The sequence below is a fragment of the Pipra filicauda genome, unplaced genomic scaffold (genome assembly GCF_003945595.2).
Source record: "Pipra filicauda isolate LSUMZ 115617 unplaced genomic scaffold, ASM394559v2 scaffold8_size5757611_pilon, whole genome shotgun sequence".
Classification (NCBI taxonomy): Eukaryota; Metazoa; Chordata; class Aves; order Passeriformes; family Pipridae; genus Pipra; species Pipra filicauda.
In genome coordinates this window covers 4,491,941-4,510,114 of record NW_024105087.1, presented here as the reverse complement: position 1 = coordinate 4,510,114, position 18,174 = coordinate 4,491,941, and the positions used below count along the sequence as shown (strand labels likewise).

Sequence of the window (18,174 nt, the reverse complement as noted above, 5' to 3'; positions counted from 1 at the left end):
CTGCAGCATTGCCAAGATAAAATTAACAAAATCATTTGAGTTTCAGATTTCTTTTCCTGAAGATTTAAATACTTGATTTAAAGTATCTGTGGAACAGTCAGTGGTTTGCAGTAAAGCATATTTCTGAGACAGAATAGAGTGTCTACAGTGTTAAGCCAGTTACAAGTGGGCAAGAACATTAAAATACCTGCTTTCAGATACTGTTTTGCTAGCATTCTGTAATAGAAAGTTCTCCAGCAGTGTCATAAAAAATATCCTCTGAAACCCTTCTTGGGTAATAATTACACAACTAATGGTAGCATGGACGTCAGTCTGAGCTTTAGCAGGCATAGTTAATCAGTGCAGCTCCATTGCCTTCAGTGTATTTACGGCAGTATCAGTAAATTAACTTGCTTGAAACATCTCCCTTTGGAGAAAATCCACATTGCAGTCCATCTTCTAAAACAGAATAATTCTTGTTATGTTTCCTATGCTTCATACCATATTTGAACATCAGAAGTATTAGTTAGGAAGACATATTGGCATTGGAGTAGACTAATGCAATTAAAACAAACAAAAACTGCTTTAAAATTATATTTTCTACGTATAAAATAAAGTGAATGCTGCACCATTGATGACAGGACCTCCCAGCCAGACCAGGAAAGAAAAGGGATGGAAAGAGATGAGCCAGTGGATAGAAATACACAGAATGTTTCAAGTCAAAAGATGAAACATCTCTGTAGAGAATTACAAACCCTGCAGCAGTAAGTGTTCCTTGGGCACAGAAATGGCTAAGAAGGCAACCAAGAATGAAGTCATCTTGTCTACAGTCCTGAAGCAGGAGTGTGGTCATGCCACAGCATTCTGACTTCCCTAAATCCAGAAACGTTTAAGTCAGTTATCCAGTGAAATCTCCCGTACCATGCTAATTTGCACCAGGGAAGAAGACTGCAGGCACAGTGATGTAAGAGGAAACCCCTGCTGTAGGTTGGAGTGTGCCAAGAGGAATTTAATGTGCACAGCTCAAATGACTGCTGATTTATTGATGGCTCATGTATGTAGTATTTTTTAAAAATTGTTAAGATCTCAGTACAGGTTTGGTTTTTTGATTGTTTTTTTGGTTTTGGTTTGGTTTTTTTCCTCCTCAGGAAAGACAAGGACAACTCTTAGCTACAAATGATTTGAGAAGAAAGAAATACCTGCCCACACAGTGGAGTTTTGGAAGGAATTCCTCCATTTTTGCCTTTTCCAAATTACATTTAAAGACTGCTCTGGTCTTCCCTTGTTTTTTGTCTGTAAGTATTTTTCTTCCGAGGACCATTTTATGCATAGTGATACTCAAAGGCCTCCAATTTAAGGTCCAACAAACAAAAAAATCTTGGTTTCTCTTAATTGCAATGTACATCTCCTTTTAGCTTCCGAGTTTGGGTTGTCTGCTCATGGAAGAGCAACCCCAACATTTGACCTGAGTGTGCAGTCGCTTTGTCTGCTTCAATAATTTCAAGGACTGAATAACCAAACTACACTTGTTTTGAACAAAATGAGCCATGTTTATTTCTGCACACTAGTGATCAGACCACTTAAAAATAAGTTCACAATTTACATGCAGAGAAGTCATAAGTCAGAGAGCAGACTTCTCTAGCGAAACACTTCAGAAACTTTTGAGCTAATGTAGCTTCAATTCTCAGCCTTGTTCCACTAACCAGGTAAGTTTCTTGAACCCCTGACACCAGCTAGCCTACTGTCAAAAAGAAGATAGTTTATTCATATTAAAATCAAGTAATGTTATGTCTGCTTCTCTTTAGGAGAAAGAAAAATGACAACGTAATAATGGAACTTGTCAGACTTTTTTTAGAGAAAACACACTGCTCGTATTGGAATAAGGCAGCCATACCAGCAGGGAATACAAATCTTGGAGACTATTTTTAAAAATACTAATATATTTCTCCAGGAGTTCTTCAAATTTTCAGTGATCTTCAGATAAATAGTTTATGTTTTTACTCCCACTCTTACACAGCTTAAAAAATGTGGTTCTTTCCCTCTGGTGATTTCATATCTAATGTATTCCTATGGTTATCTAGTAATGATCAGTTCATTGAGATTAAAATAAGAAATAAAAAATATACTCTTTCATATTTTGTTTCCTGCATGTGCAGAACATATGGTGAAGTTTGCTTGTTTAAATCTCTCCCTGATAAGCCTTGGAGACAATGGGTCTATTTAAAAGTTGTAAAGGAAACAATTGATGCCAAATAGTTTCCTGTAATAGAAAAGAGAATTCTCTCCAGTCCCATCCAGCTAAGGGTTTGGACCAGCATCTGATTCCATAGTATATGTTAATCCCCTTGTCTTAAGCTTCATTTTAAACTGTCACACAAACCAAGTAAGTTAGAGATAGATTTGGTCAGACTGTGTTTGGGTTTGAATTTTTTTTCTTTTGAAAAACAAGAGATTAGTAACGGATGCTAAACACCTTCTATTTGTCTGCTGTTCTTGAAGTTGTCAGGGTACTTCTCTGTGGACTTTTGGTACTTGAAGGTCAGAAAATATGTTTTGGAAAAACATATGCCAATATTTTTCTCAGTAAATAATAGCAGTTTCCCAATTCTGAGCTCAGGTAGACTATGATATGTATCACAGGGGACTAAGTGTTATTTGGAGCTATGCAATAGTATAATCCAAGTAATAAAAGCACTTTGTTTATGACAAATTCCTTTTTTTTTCTCCATCTTTAATTGGTAATGTGGTTATGATTTGCATGCTGTATGATTTGAACATATCCCTTCAACATATTTTCATTTGTGATAAGGGTGCCTTTCCTAGGGCACTATTATTTTCTATTTCCATGCAATGGGATAATTTAGACAAATTACACAGAGATGTGGACAATGCAATCAAATACTAGCACAAGGAACAGAAAAAAATGACATGTTTTCCACTTAAACGGGAATTAAACACTTTTAAAAGCTTCAAGGGCTATCGTTTTAGAGTAAGATTATTCTTTGTACCAGCGGTAATAAAAGACAGACAATGTCTCACTGGTGGCTCTGTTTTGTCATGATTCAAATGTCATGGCACAGATTGTCTTGTCCAGACACAGAGCAGACACCTGACTGAGTAGATTCTCCTATTCCCAACTCTATGTGTATCATGGACGTGCCTGCCTCCAGAGGTGCTGCAAATGTGGCAGACAAGCCCTGTGCCTCGAGCCTGTCTGTCTGACAGCTCCCTTACCTGCTCCTCAGACTGTGGCATCAACCCATGCTCTGACCCTACTGGGTTCTGCTCTCCTGTCGCAGGCTTTTCACCCAGCCCTCCCAGGCACATCTCCCTCCATGGGCCCTGGACACACAGCAGCTCAGCCCCAGAAACTCAGATTTCGGTGAAGTGCTCAGACCTCGCAATACATACCTAGTTTATTTGCTGTGGATCCGGCCCCTTCAGCTCTTGCTTTCAATCTTTATGTCAGGACTAAACCAGGCAGAAGGAGCAGCCTAAGCCTGAATTTGCCTTACCTCTTTAGTGTGTATGTGCTGTCTCAGATGTGTGATACAAGAACACTTGGTGCTTTTGCTGGTGTACACTTCTGTCTCTGTTCACTGGTGATATTGTGCCGTGGCTGACTGGGAAAAGAGGATGCATCAAAGCACTTGTAACTTTAAGGATGCTATGAAAAGGAAGGTACCACCACGTGCTGTTGCTTCGATTGACTCTGTGTTGCTGTTTCTCCTCTTAGTGGATTCAGCCATAGCTGTGTGGGTAATGATGATGACTAATTGTAATTGACATAATAAGACGCATTCCATGAGTGCAAAGTAGTTGGACTGTAATTAGTCATGTGATAAGGAAGTATACATGGTACATTTTATGCTTGGGTTCTTAAAAATACAAGCTGCCAAACAAAAAGAATGAGATACAGTTTCTTTGATTTTTAGGTGGCTCGTGTACCATCAGTTAGTGTCAAGCCAAAGAGTGGCAACTTCAGAACAACGGAAGTTACTCAAAAGATCAGAACATTCTTATGCTCTGACTGCACTTGTACACACTAAATTTGCTTGCAAATGTGGCCTGAAATGCTCCTTGTGTGCAATGCCCTGTAATTTTTAAACATGCTGAGTAAAGATTTTACTTAAAAGCATAAACTAGTGGTTCCACCATAAGGAAGTATTTTACAAAGAAGCCCTTTGAAATTTAAATAAGAAAGTCTTCTACCTGACAATCTCCACAGTTGCAGGGAGAAAAGGGCATGTTTTAAATTTAAAAAAAATACAGGATATAGTATGAAAGGTAGTGAAGTGAAAATAGATTAATAACTATTGTTATGTGTAGCCAGAGGAAAACCTTCCAGACACTAAGCAAGAGTCTGATTCCTTCTGGAATACCAGCTCTTCTGCAGGAAGAGTGTGGGACTGGAAGACAAAACTTCCAGTACTTTGCAAGAACTTTCCTGTGTAACCTCGAATATATCAAGTCATGCTTCAGCTTTTCCTTCTTTGAAATATGAATAATATTACATTTCCAGGTGTTGTGAGATTTAGCAAATCCATAGAGCAACCTGCTTTGAAAGCTTCAAGAGGCAGGAGTTATAGATGCCAAAATATTACCAACCATACATAAAAAGATATAATTAGGATTATAAACTCAGAATTTAAAATTAAGCAATTCATTAACACTTCACCCCAATTGTAAAGTGTTTCCTTCGTGAGGATTAAACAATGACCCATCTCTAAGAAGTGAGAAGTTTTTCCAAGGGCGTGTTTCTATTGCAAACCCTTTTCTGTCTCTGCTTGTTCTAAAAGTAATTTATGGCCAGGGGATACTAAAGAAATTTCTCTTTGGGGCTAATGACTGTTAGAAAATCTGTTTATATTTGAAGTTGTGGAAATACATAGTACAAAAGCAACATGAAGACTGTCGATCATACTGCTCCATCTGCTTTACACTTCAAAAATAATTTCCAGTAAACAAAGCAGTGAAACATTATTAAGAGAAGCAGTGTGACACAGCTAAATGGAAGTTGGAAAGAAGTGTCCAACAATGCAAAAGCATGTACAGTTAGATATTCCAATAAAATTAATCCACTTCAGTGGGCACAACTGTGTGAAAAGGTTGTTAACTTCTGGGGTGGAACTCATACCTTTAAGTTTGACAAAATAAGTTTGGTTTGACTAGGTAAAAAAATACCATAAGATATTCCAGAACATAGCATTTAAAAGCCCAGTTTTGTACCACTTTAAAAAGTATACTAAAATAATCCTTACAAAGAGAGAGGCAAGTCTTATGAACAAGACAGCTTTTCTGTCAAATAATTCACAAGTTTTTATGGCAAATATGAGTAGAAATGTAAATTACAATGGTTTATAGAGTAAGCAGGGGTCACAATAATTGTCACCTATGAAGCCAGATTATGGTCACTGTAACACTGGAGTAATTCTGCAGATTTCAATGTAATTACTCTGGATCAACTCTGGTGGAACTCTTGTAGAAAATGATGCCCTTAAGAGATTTACAGGCAGATAGAAGAGATTTCTTATGAGTATGGAAATAAATTCAAGCACTATTAAAGGGAGTACAATATTTTTAAAGCATTTGATATATTTTCTTACTTTTTGCTTTCTTCTGACCCTTAGTTCATTTAGTAGTTTATACAGGGATTCTGCTTTAATTCTGTGGCTCTCTCACTCTGTTGCCCTGGAGCCTATCTTCAAATTTTTTTTTTCCTGGTTTTCCAAAACTTTTAATGATTCAACAGACATGTTTGCATCAGCACCTCTTATTATTATTGCTTCATCCATAGATATTTTAATCTTTACTGAGATATTTCATGATCTGTAATGTCAGCCATTGGTTTACATATGCTTTGCTACTACTAGGAAATGCAATAACCCAGCTATTGCCTGTGGAATGATGGCACTGGGAACACAAAAGGCATAAAAAAAGTACTGAGCACAATTTTCAGGACCAGAGTTTGTTAAACTGTTGCTACAACCAGTGTGAATGCTATCAATGACATGCTGTCAATGTAAGTGAATGCTATCGTGACAGAAACTGCAAAAAAGTTTTACAGATGCCAACAATCAATGGCAAAAAAGTTCTGAAAAAAAAGTTGGGTTATGTTAACTTGGTATGCTAACTTTTACTGGTTTTGCTACCTTTTAATGAAAAGTCTGCAATTAATACATTCAGTTCCCATCCCCTCCAGTTAGGTTTAAGATCATGCATCTGAATACGCATATATTTGCTAGTCAAAAATAGCAAACCTATGCAATCCTTAAAGATTAATATGAAAAACTTAGTTTCCAGTCATTTCTATAACCTTAACAAAGTGAGATTTGATTAAGCAGGAAAATTTACGTGTGTAGCCTTAGTAATTTCAACAGCTCAGGAAGTGTAATATAATAGTGCACAAGCTGTAAATGCTGGAACAACACATTAGATTGTTGCCTGTAGACATCCACCTACTGAAACTGTAATTGTGCAACTTTCATTGCATGAAATTAAAAACAAAAATAAAGGATGAGCCTCAAATTATAGAATTTACCAATAGATAAACAGAATTTCTTGTTGACATGTGAGTACTGATGATCATGGCAAAATATACGAACTGTTATTTGTACAATCAGCACCTTCTCTGTTTAAAGTGCTTTGTTTAAGAAGCTCTTCCTGTGTTCAGCAAAAGTTGTACTAGCACTTGCACACAGGATGATGCTAAGTTGTGTTGCAGCAAGAGGAATGAATTCACTGAAGATAACCACAATGCTTTGACATGTTGGAGAGCTAAAACAAAGGAATATTCAAAAGCCTCTCTGCCTGGCATTTAAAATTTGGTCAACCGAGAGTCATCAATTATAGAAGTATAGAAATTACAGAATTATAGAAACACTACAATTTTGGAAAAGAAAAAAAACTCTCTTCTCTGTGCCCCTCTTGCCCCCTGGCAACTTGTCTAGACTTTGGTCTGTCCCTCCACACAGTCTAGCTTCTGTTGATGTGAGAGCCTTTTCTTCAAAACAGGCTGCAGTCTGGGATAGCCTTTGTGTATTTCTCAGCCTCGGTGACCCTTCATCTCATTTCAAATCTCAAATAAAAACAAGTCCTTTTCTCCTACTCTCCCTATACATTTTAATGTCTCTCTTCCGCTGCTCTGATTTAACTCTTGACTGTAATATTCCCAAACAAAACCTTCATTAAGATAGACTCCAAAGTTAAATGTAGAAAGAACCAGTTCGAACAAGTAGTTTCTGTCTGGGCAAGATTGTTCTCTACTGTATATTTAGTACTATTTCAACCAGTCTGGTTTTAAGTATCTAAAGCTAATTAGCTTTGGTAAATTAGATTTTCTTGAAGATTGTCCTCAAGACCTGTAGGACTTGATGTAAGAAATACTTTCCTAGTAAAGTTCCTATTTTTTTTTCTTTTTTTTACCTGGTACTTATGTAACTATACTCCTAAATATATTTGAGGCCTCTTTTTCTGCGCCTGTACCAGTACAGGGCCAACAAGCTCACTTCAAACTTCACTGGCATTAGCCTACAGATGGATTTCACTGGGGGGCCAAAAGAACTTCCTCCCACTGGCATTGAGCCTCATCAAATGTTTGTAGGCAGTGTTCTCCCTATCCTTGATTGTCCTTTAGCCAAATGACATAAAATGGCCAATAGTTCTAAAGGGATCTGTGAATCAAGCTGCCAAACTTCAGATATCACTTGTTCTGTACTTTTTGAAAATAAAGTCCCTGTCTGCGCACCAAAACTGGAAAATGCCCAAAATTAATTGTCACTTTTGAAAACCCCAGATAGTCACTGTACTGTCTTGATCTTTCTCAGAGATTTAATCTTTATGGTAGCTGTTTCTCTTTGCTGTTTCTTTCCGAGCAGCTCACTCTTTGTGTACAATGTGCTATGTCTTTCTTTTAGTCAGTGATGTAAGAAGTTTCTAAAGTTATGACAGTATTTTCCATATATTTGCATCCCTGTAAAATGCACAGTAGGTGGAGATGGAAATTACATTTTTCATTGATCCTAAGCTCCAAGTTTCCTTGTTGAAGATGTTTAATTAAAAAAAAATAATCAAATAGTCTAATGAGATAATTGTTAAGGCATTCACATACATTTACAAGGCCAAGGAAAATTCTATCCCAAACAGATGCTCATTAGTAGAATGAAGAACGAGGAACTAAATCTTCTTTAGAGGAAACTAAATTACCATCAAATTTACAGTCTTTTAAGAGAGGTGACTCTGAAGAGGAGACTTTTGTATTCAGAGACATATTCTAGTACAAGTACACATTATTTCCTTGTTATGTGTATTGGGTTTTAACACATCTCTAAATCCCATTCATTCTGTTTACTTGAATTAATAATGTATCTTTGAAAAAAAATCGTATTCCTACAAAGAGTTTCTTCTGTGCCCCATCTTCACATAAAGAAGACAGAACATACAGTAACACAGGTTATAGCCACTATAAACTGAACTGAAGCATGGAAGCAGAGTTTTAGGATAAAATCTATTACAGATCATTAACATCTATAAAAACTCCTCTTATTTCAGTAAGACACTAAGCTGTAGAAAGAGGAGGTGGGCCCTTGCCATGGAATGTATAAATGTGCAGAGCCTAAAATGAGCTCTTGTTGGAAACACAGATACCAAGATACCCAGTTCACCTTAAAATAAAAATAGATAGTTATCAACTTAAGGAACTTGTATTACAAGAAAATTATATTTAAATTACATAACTAACATCATCTCAGGTTACTGTAGCCTCTTACAATGTAAATTAGTTCTACTCATCATCTTTATTTTTGTTATGACTTACACAAAGTCACTGACACTATTAAGTTATGGTAGACTCACTTTCATGCTGAGTCCTTAATACTTTAGTCAGGTATTTAGTTATGAAACAGTTATGCCAAACATTTCTTATTTTTTCTAAAGCAACTGTTTCAACAATTTATTTATTTATTTATTTAAAATAAAAATTAGTCTTTCAGAATATCATTCTGAAAAAGTTCATTTTCACGTAGCCTGAATTCAGGGACACACATGTGGGGGCAGTATTCTTTGCAACTAAAAGTACTTTTCCTATCGTCTTGTCTCCACACAGCAGGGAGCTACTGTAGAAACCCCAGAGGAACCCACCCGAGAGGCTCCAGCCCCAATGCACAAGTGGACAGTGGGGTTCCCACAGTGGATTTCACACCCATGAGGCAAAAAAAAGCCTTATTTAAAAAAAAAAAAAATAAAAATCAACTTTTCATATCATCAAGTGGACCTTTTCCTCACAATGGTTTGTCTCACAGGCCGTATTTGAAAGCTTTGCCATTACGGCTTTTGTTTTAAGTTTGAGGACCAAGACTGCCAAGGATGGGGAGCAGCCAGAAGTAAGATCATCCCCGAGAAAACCAAACCAAACCAAACGCCTTTGGGGCCAAGAACAGACTGCCGTCACCAGAGCTGAAGTTCACCCCCGAGAGAATCAATTCGCAAGTGACTTTCGAGCGAGGGCGGGAAGGGGCCGGGGCCGGTCCGGGCGCTGCGGGAGCGGGCGGGGCCGGGCGTGTGTCAGCATCTGCCCCGCCGCCTCGGGGGCGGGAGGGAGGGAGAGTGGGAAAGAAGGAGGGCGCGGCGGTCGGGGGCGGTGGGCGGTGCGTGCCCGCCTCCCCTCGCTGCTGGCGGCCCCGAGGGGCAGCGACCGGCGGGGCGACGTGGAGCGGAGCGGGCAGCGGGAGGGCCGGGCCGGCGGGGCCGGGCGGCCGCGGTGGGTACCGGGGCGCTCGGAGGGGCGGCTGCTGGCGGCGGGCCGGCCGTGCACAGCGGGAAGGAGGGATGGAAGCGGGGAGGAGGGAGGGAGCCAGGGAGCCGCGGGGCGGGCAGCGCCGCCGCTCCCGCCCCCTCCGCGACGGGGCTGGCGGCCGGCGGGGCAGGGGATGCTGCTCCGCGCTGCCTCCCTGCCTGCCCGCGCTCCCTGGCAGGCGCCGAGCACAGCCTTGCTACGGGGGAGGGCGAAGCTTCGGGCTCTCTCGGGCTCCTGGGCTCCCCACCGCCGCTCTCCGTGCGCGATCGGCGGCTCTAGAGTGGCGGTAGGTCCGCGGCTCCCGCAGAGCCCGGCGCGGCCGCCCTGAGGTCGGGGGGGGAGCCTGGCGGCGGCCTCCAGCGAGGGGGTCTGTCCCGGAGGGCAGGATGGATGGATGGATGGATGGATGGATGGATGGATGGATGGCCGCCGGTGGGCGTGTGACCGCCTGGCCCCGCTTCTCGCACGACGGCGGGGGTGCCGGCCGAGAGGTGCGGGAGAAAGAGAGAGAAAGGCCGCAAGGAGCGGCGGGTGGTGGTGGTGCTCCCGCTGGATCGCCCGCCCGGGTCCCCGAAGGTCCGCCTGGGCTCTCGGCAGCAGCGGGACACACTTCTGCCGGCGGAGAAGGGCTCGGCTTTGCTTGCGCCAGCCAAACAAAGCAGCCCCTCCACCCCTCGGACGTCTTAACAGAGGGAAAAACTTTTTTCCTTATTAACGTTTTTGGAGGAGCAGAAACGAAGTATAAATCTGTTGGCCGGTGATGAGAAATAGCGTAGGTTTCATTGGCTTTTTATCTCCCAGCAATCGACACCTCCGCAGACCGCAGGATAATCTCTCTCATATTCTAGATTGTGTCATTCTCTTTAAATTGCGTGTTTAAAACAACAAAGGCAGTGACTTCATAGGGAACCGCCAGGAGCTGTTCTGTACCCCTCCTGTTTACTGGGGAAGCATTTGGGAACCGGTTTGGTTTTGTAGGTAGGATCAGAAGTAAATGTAGGACATGGAAACTGTAAGGTTGGTTGCTGGTAATCTGTGTCTAGCCATCTTATTAAGGTGTGAGTTTTGGAGAAGGGAATATGAAAGCCTTTGCATGTGGAACTAGCCGGGGCAGTAACCGAGATCAGTTCATGAAGCCTTTTCAGGGAAGAGAACTGTACAGCGAAATTGGGTCAGAATACACAGACATTTTCCTGGGGGCTTAACCTCATGTGAGAAGGCAATCATTGTATATGTATGTTCCGAGGTGTCATGACTCTCGGGTCATTTGTTTGGGCTCAGGTTAGTGAAATGATGACCTTTAATACCCAAAGTAATGTTTCCAGAGCAGGACTGCTTCCTGTGTTCAAATTAAACATCAGGCCTCTGACTGAACTCTGCCTGTGCAATTCTGTGTTTGGAAGACCAGAAATCTGTTCTAAAGATATTTCTTCAAGAGTTAAAATCAACCAGGATAGAGAAACAAATAGGAAAACAACTTAAATAATTTGGTTCTTGTGCAAGAAATCCTGATGAGGAAAGAGTAAATCTAGTTATAGGATCTTTTGGTACTGCAGTTACAACAGAATTTGCTACCACTCCTAGTGCTATCAAACGTACCTATCTATTCAGCTTTCACATTGAGCATATGTGTTTCACTTGGAGTGTTTTTTTGCCAACAAGCATGTCTTTCCATGAGTTTTAAAATGTAAGCAACAATTTAAGGAAAGAAGTGAATGACAGCAAGAGAGAGAAAAATATGCACTCTAACTTTTAAAGATATTTTATTACTCCTTTTTAACCTAACAGTCCTGTCTGGTGACTGGAAAAACACATGACTTATATTTCTTCTATACTGGGACTTTTCTTTTGCCTGTGCATGATAAAAAAATTAAACCTTCTTTACATGAGGGTTTTTGTAGTGATTTGTTTCTCTTCAGAGTGTGGTTGGTTGTTGGTTTTTCAAGTTAAAGGTGCAATAAAAGTAAATACTTTTGAACATACCAGATGTAAAAGGAGACAGGCCGTATCACAGGGTGTTATTATAACAGCTTAATTAAAAAAAAAAATCTCTCCATTCTGAGACTGTTGTTGAGTGGAATTGAAGGCTGTGGGAACCACAGGCTCAGGGACACTTGAGTGGATGGAAGAGCAGGAAGTATCTGTGAGAAGGATGAGCTGAATGTTAAGGGATAAGTGAGTGCACAGCGTGTATTTTCACCAGGATAAGAGAGCCTCTGGAGAGGATGTGATCCAGTAGTCTATTCATGGCTTCACAGGCCCTTGAAAGTAAAAACAGGCTGTGTGGATAAGTGGTAAATAACCCCTGCAACTGGTCATCACGAGCCTGTGATAACTTGTATGTAGCATTGTAACTTGTGCATAGCATTGTCATTTTCGATGCCTTGAAGGGAAGTAGTGAAGAAGCCTAGGAAAGGGAGGAGATTGCATTCCTGCGAGTGGGAAGTTACCAAGGCACAAATGTTGCATTTGCTTCTTCCAGTGGGAAGAAAGTTGTGTTCCTTCGTTTTTTTTTTCTTTCCTTTATGGTGGGATCTTTTTCAGCTGTATGGGTCTTATAGAGTGAGTATCACAGAGAAGGGCTGCATTTTTCTAAAATGCTGTCTTTTATCTGTTTACTTTTTAAAGAGCACAGCAGAGCAAATATTTTTATTTTTACATGTGGAGCAGAAATTATTTGGCACAAAGCTATTTTTCTCCCAACCAAATGGAGGTATGAACAATAATAATTAGTGGTTGTATAGTACAATAAATCTTCAAAGTGCCTTCAAATCTTAATCAGCAAACCTTAATGGCATACTATTCCTGCAAGAGAGGTAAGTAATTAGACAGATAAAATGAGACTGGGCAGACTCTTAAATGGCATTTATTGTTGAAGTGCCAGTCAGTTTGACAAAGCTCTTCTTTATCAGTGAAGTCTCTGAATACTGCTGTATGTTAAATGGCTTCAAATATTTATATGTTAAAATACATGACAGTATGGCCCAGAAGGCCTTGTTAATATAGGCATTCTCTTGTTCAAAGTTCGTCACAGTTAAGGAGACCTTACACTCAAGAGTCTCTCTAGTGGTTGTTCCAAGACTTATTAACTTGAACAAGAGTAAGGTCAACTCTTTAAGGGGAGTGATTTTCTTTTGAAGAGCTTTCCAGCTTACTTGTGTGACGAGCCTAGAACCTGTAGTCTACTGATAGTAAAACTCAAAGTGAGTTCACCAGGAGTCTGTTAAACCTAAGAACATGTAAGTATTGATCTGGCTGCTGCATTTTGGACCCTTGAGAGGGAGTGTTGGTTATCAGCCCAACAGTCTGTCAATCACCCTTTTTTTGTCTCTGCTTACAGAAAAATTGACTGGAGTTTTGCTGTTTTAAAATGAGCTAGTTAGTGGGACGAAGAGATTGAAAAGCAAGTCTTGGGGTACTGTGTGATGGTGCAGAAAATATTTGTAAGCAGTTGCCCTGGGCTGTTGCTTACCATGGGACAAGCGTGGATGGAAGGCTATGAATACCAGAGGAAGTTAATGTTGTATGTCGCCAGTTAACTATTAATGAAATCTGTGCATCTGTAAAGAAGGGTGGAACTTCAGAAAGAAGTGTTTCCCAGCCCCACCTCCTCCTGAAGTGCAGAGAATGAAGCTGGCATTTACAGATGGGAAGGGCAGAAGGCGACTCTTTGGTGCCGTTTTCATTTTGTCCTGGCTTCTCTTTCTCCTGGGCCAGTTAAATACCTGTTGAGGAACTAGGCCTATTCTTTGTGCATCATTATCTATTAAAATGCTTTCATAAAAGGCAATGAATTGAGTAGGCCGCCTTGGGACAATGATATGCCTTGTGAATTTGAAATCCAATTGCCAGGATAGAGATCTACTCCAGTTATGACTCTGTGTAGGAAGATTGACAGAGGTGAGAAGGCTTTGTTCTCAGGGTTTCATCTGTTGTTCTTTATCTTTTATGTGTAAATTTAGTGAGCCACAGAAATGTCTGCATGTAATATGTCAAGAATTAAAGGAGACCCAGTATTAAAACTGATTTTTGATTGCTGGTATTTATTGGGAATAATGTAGTTTTGCAGGACATTGAGTGTTATTAAGGATTTGTAGATGATAGGGTAATGTCAGATTTAGGACTAGGTGTTGTGTCAGCTCATGGTTCCTGCTTTTAGTCAGACATTAAATTAGGTAATATGGGGTCCTTGGAAAAGAAAGGGAAGGTTTATCTTCTGTTTTGTAGCTAAAAGTTAAGCAGGGGGGGAAGAATTGACTGACCCGAGAATGATGAAAATTTAAGTGCACAAATTTGGAACTGAACACAAACTTCTTCATGAATTAATCTGACACTGTCTAAAACCCCCACTTTTTTTAGTAGATTTTGAGACTTTTAATTTGTCTGTGCTTCAACTTTGTCAGAGGTAGGATATGGTTTGCTGGAGATTCATAGTTTCTTTATCCTTCTCTGGATAAAGATTTTTTTGTTTGTTTCTTGAAAATTGTCTTACTAAAGAGTACTTGTATCTGTGGGAGAAATATGGGAGAGAACATCCCGTAGAGCTTGCTGAAATTTTTGAAAGTGAATCTGAAAATGGTTTCCATGTGGTATTGGCATCTTCTCTGACTGTTTGTATGTTGTGTAGGTACTTGGTTTCAGGCACATGTGGAGAGATACCTCAGAAGTGGTGTATATGAAGTCTGTTTTATTTAGAAAAAAAAATCTCAGGCTGAAAGGCTACTTGGGTGACTTCTCTTAAACAACACTGTTGCAACTTGTAGTTGTGCTGTAAGCTTGAAATTGATGCTAAATTTATTAGGAAACACTCCTATTTAACTCTATTTCTCAAGTAAAAGAACTTAAGCAGAGTCTCTCTCCTGGAAATCTGCTTTAGTTCCTTGCTACATAATTTGTCGAGGGTAGAATGCTGTTAGATCATATAAATACCTCATTTTTTGAAGGTAGAGTGTGCTTTTCATCATAATGAATGCTAAACTCTAACTGGATAAATCAGTGGAAATACCAGGTTCTCCTGTGTTTCATATCCAGTTTCACAACAGCAATAAAAGCTGTTTTGGCTATATCTGTATATGTGTGTAGGTGCAGCTGATGTTCTCCAGCAGCCAGATGACAGTAGTCTTCCATGCACATTCCAGGATGTCCTTGTGTATTGGAATCTTAGCACCATGGTGTGTGCTGTATAAAACTGACCGTACTAGTTCATTGTAATAGCATAGTTATGCCAGAGTCTTGGAAATTGTTGCATTTTTGGTCAACTTAAAATGCTATTTTAGAATAGATGTTGAAAGTCATAAAAGTTTGTTAGTGGAAATAATTTTTATAGTAAAGTTACATGCTTGGAGATGTAAGCTTCTCTGAGTCTGGTGTCTATTCTATAGTCTATCTTTATTTTTATTCATGTAATAGCCAGTGTTGTGCTTGTGCAGTGGGCAGGCCCTCAAAACCTGTCAGGAAAAAACCTGAGGAACTGAGTGCAAAGGTTTTCTAAGTTATTACTGAGTAGGGACAGAACATGGCTTATCTCATCATCTCAGGGCTTGTAGACACTCTCATTTGCAGCTCCCTGTTTGAGCAGGGGAATTGGTTCCCAGTGATTAACTTTATGTTTCAGATGAGGATTTTTTCCTTTTTAGTATTAATTTCTTTAGCATCTCAACAGTGTGCATATATTGTACTGTGTTTTCACATTATAGATGTGAATGGCTACGCAGGGATCATAAAAAACCACCCCACTAAACCTGTGACGCAGGTGCTTCCAGGGATTTCCTAAGGTCACCAGAGAAAAGTAATGGGACTTGACTCATAAAACTGTGTCTGTTGCAAAGCAGTTTTTCAGAGACCCCGTAGAACATTTCTGTTGAAATAAATATTAACTACGAAACTCAAACTTGCAAACAACCTTATTTGGTGTTAAATGTGTTCCATCTTCCTTGATGGGACTGTTGACTTTTTCTGCTAACCACTTCTATATATTGTAATTTTAAAAGATTACATGAACTGAAAAGAGAGCTAAATTGGAGTTTAAAACTTCAATTGTTAGAAATAGTTGTGCTTCCTAGCAAAGTCATGCATGGTTTAAATGATGAAAGATTTGGACTTGCATATTGCTTTGAGCAACAGAGAGGCAAAAAAGTGGAGCATTTTGATTTTTAACTATACATAAATAGTCAAACTTTATATAACTTTTTTACCTAGTTTGCTCGTCAGAGCATCGATACTGTAAAGCATCTTGCTCATTTTTCTTCTCTCACCATAATTCATCAAGTGCAACAATATAGTACGACCACTTCTCTCTTCACATAATTTAGTGTTTCAACAAAAAGAAAACTTAGAGAAGGGATATGGAGTGGTCGCTTTGCCTTTTAGTATCCTTACTGTAAAATCAGTAAGTGGAAAATCCCCTCCTAGTGCTTAGGATTATGGTCAGTGAAATAATAGCTCTCTTTTCCCAAGTCAAGGCCAAGTTGTATTTGCCTTCAGTGAATTAATGTGGGAGTTTGAATCCCAGGCAAGCAAATGGTTGATATGGCTGTACAAGTGCTTCTTTAATTCCTTGCTTTTTAATGTCAGTGAGTAACAGCACACGTGTTACTTTGAGAGACATCTCTGCAGTATACGTCGCTGACTGGACAATTGTGTGGTTAGGTTTATGGGGAGTTATCCCTCCAGCAGCCTAATTAAAGACTATGTGTAACTTCCTTAAATGGGGTGTTTCAACAGGTGATAAATACTGCTTTCTCCTTCAGAGGTTTCTCTTATGGTATTTCTTTCAAGTGCCTTAGTGTGTTTTAACTATTTTTCAATGATTGAGGTGTATTTTTTTGTTTGTTCTTCTGAAGCTGGCTTGCTTTCATCTTCTGTAAGTCTCAAAATTGGACTTTTTCACATTACTTTGATATTTAGGAAATAAGAGAGTACCGCCTATATGCATGCATTAATCAGAAATTCTTTTGTCCATATGCTCCTTCTACACTTTTCAGTAAAGGATTTGTCTTGGATAGGTTTCTAGGAGGATAGAGATTCTGTCCAACCTTCATAGACTCTGTCTTTTAGAGCTTTTGTGTATCTTCAGTCATCTTTTCTCTGTTCTTAGACTGGTGGCCTTGACTTTGAAGGAATTTCCTCTTAACCATTTGAGAGAGAACTTCAGAAACACTTGAAGAAAAATTCAGCTTATTAATCAGTGCTAGAAAATAGTACAAAAAGTGGCAGCAAAAAAAAATAGCACATCTAATGAATCCACCGAAATATTAAAAAAAAAAGTTGCAGTCTAGGGAAAATGAAGATTTTGATGATATTTTTCCATAAAAATAACTTTGATGTTTTTGCATGCTGGTGTTTGGCATCTGAGTTGATACACCCTGAAGAACAATGAGGATCTCCCTGCTAACTTCACTGGAAATCTGAGTAGGATGCAAGTAGAATACAAATTCTATTGCCATCCTTACTGATATGTAACATTAAAATAGACAGTGCAGCATATGTCTGTAAATGAAAAAACTGTTCTGTAGAGGAATAGCAGTTGTGAGCTGTTAAATGGCTTGTATCTGAAAAAGAAAGAAATTATTTTACAAGGTAGCTAGAATACCTACACAGCACCTGGAAAACTTGGACCTATAAGGTCTAGCTTGTGAAAATGGTGTTAGAAAATCAATATTTTTTGGCAGAGAGAACAGTTTGGGCAAAAAGGGAAGTGGAGAAGGGAAGGGAGGGAGAAGAAAAAGGTTGGGCTTATTCAAGGTGTGCTGGGACACCTTCAGTTCCCTCTAGTTCAGGTTTATGGGCTTTACCAGAATGTCCTTATCTTATGAACTGGTGGTGGAGGCTTCTGTGAGCAGAGGTTTCTTCCTCATAAAGGTAGGGATGAATTTTCAGACCTTCAAAGCTGCAGGTACTTTTGGTGTTCCCAGCTTAGTGGTCATATTTAAGGCCTTCGAGGGTTAATAATTATCTGTTGTGTATTGTGGTATTTTATTTGTTTGTTTTCTTGGGGTTTTGTAGGGTTTTTAGAACTGTTTGCCTTCTTACCCCTTTTTATGTATAAGGTTCAACTCTGAAAATCAGAAATTTGCCTGGGAAGTCTGCTATAATGATCCATTTAATAAGAACGGCAAGAAATATACACAATAAATTTTTGAGGAAATGCCAAAACATTAGGCTTAGATTTCCTGAAAGAAGTTTCTTCTGATACTATTTATCTGACAAATATACATGCTTAGTAAAACAAGCTAATATTCAAGAACTTTAAATTTTGTACAGCTTAATTTTTCATTGTGCCCTGTCATTGAATCCCTTGAATGACCTTAATAAAGAATTTGAAGATTATCTGATTATAAAGATTTGCTAGCTGGCAGTGCTGAAAATTTGTTTCATCAGCTATATAGACTCATTTATTGAGT

At 39.5% G+C, this 18,174-nt stretch overlaps 1 protein-coding gene across 1 annotated transcript in view; it reads left to right on the top strand.

Annotated features, from left to right (window-relative positions):
• Positions 1-9,903: 9,903 nt before the first annotated feature.
• Positions 9,904-18,174, top strand: part of PTPN13 (protein tyrosine phosphatase non-receptor type 13) — a 117,580-nt gene continuing 109,309 nt past the window's right edge. The window contains exon 1 of the mRNA XM_027721110.2: positions 9,904-10,058. The gene's annotated coding sequence lies outside the window, so the exon portion shown is untranslated. The remainder of the gene's footprint in view (positions 10,059-18,174) is intronic.